The sequence below is a fragment of the Elephantulus edwardii genome, unplaced genomic scaffold (genome assembly GCF_000299155.1).
Source record: "Elephantulus edwardii isolate Elephantulus edwardi_28Jun2011 unplaced genomic scaffold, EleEdw1.0 scaffold00025, whole genome shotgun sequence".
NCBI classification, from domain to species: Eukaryota; Metazoa; Chordata; class Mammalia; order Macroscelidea; family Macroscelididae; genus Elephantulus; species Elephantulus edwardii.
The window spans coordinates 15,857,540-15,857,967 of record NW_006399775.1 but is presented as its reverse complement, the minus strand read 5'-3'; positions in this window follow the sequence as shown (position 1 = coordinate 15,857,967).

The following is a 428-nucleotide window of genomic DNA, read 5'->3' as shown; positions in this document are numbered from 1 at the left end:
GAAACCACATCATAAACTCCAAACTGGTTTATTTTTTCCTTTTTTTTTTTCCAATTCATTTGCTTACAAAGTTTGTGTGCACTTTGTTTCACACTATACTTCATTCACATTTTGTTCCATATAATTATTCTCATGCATCGTTTTATAAATTTAAACACCATTGGACCTTACCCATTATTACCGTGTCTTTTCACTCAGATCATTACCATTTTCTGCCCCCCCAAACTATGCAACCCTGTGGTTTCACCCATACTCATCCTCCTCACCCCTCCGCTCCCACCTTTTCCCCCTTTGAGCTCCCACACATGTTTTACTAGTCCTTCTATTTTTACAATAGTTGTCTTATGTAGTATTTGTCCTTATGAAACTGAGTTAGTCCATTTGGCATAATGCTCTCCAGTCTCTCCCAAGTAACTGATTTATTTTTT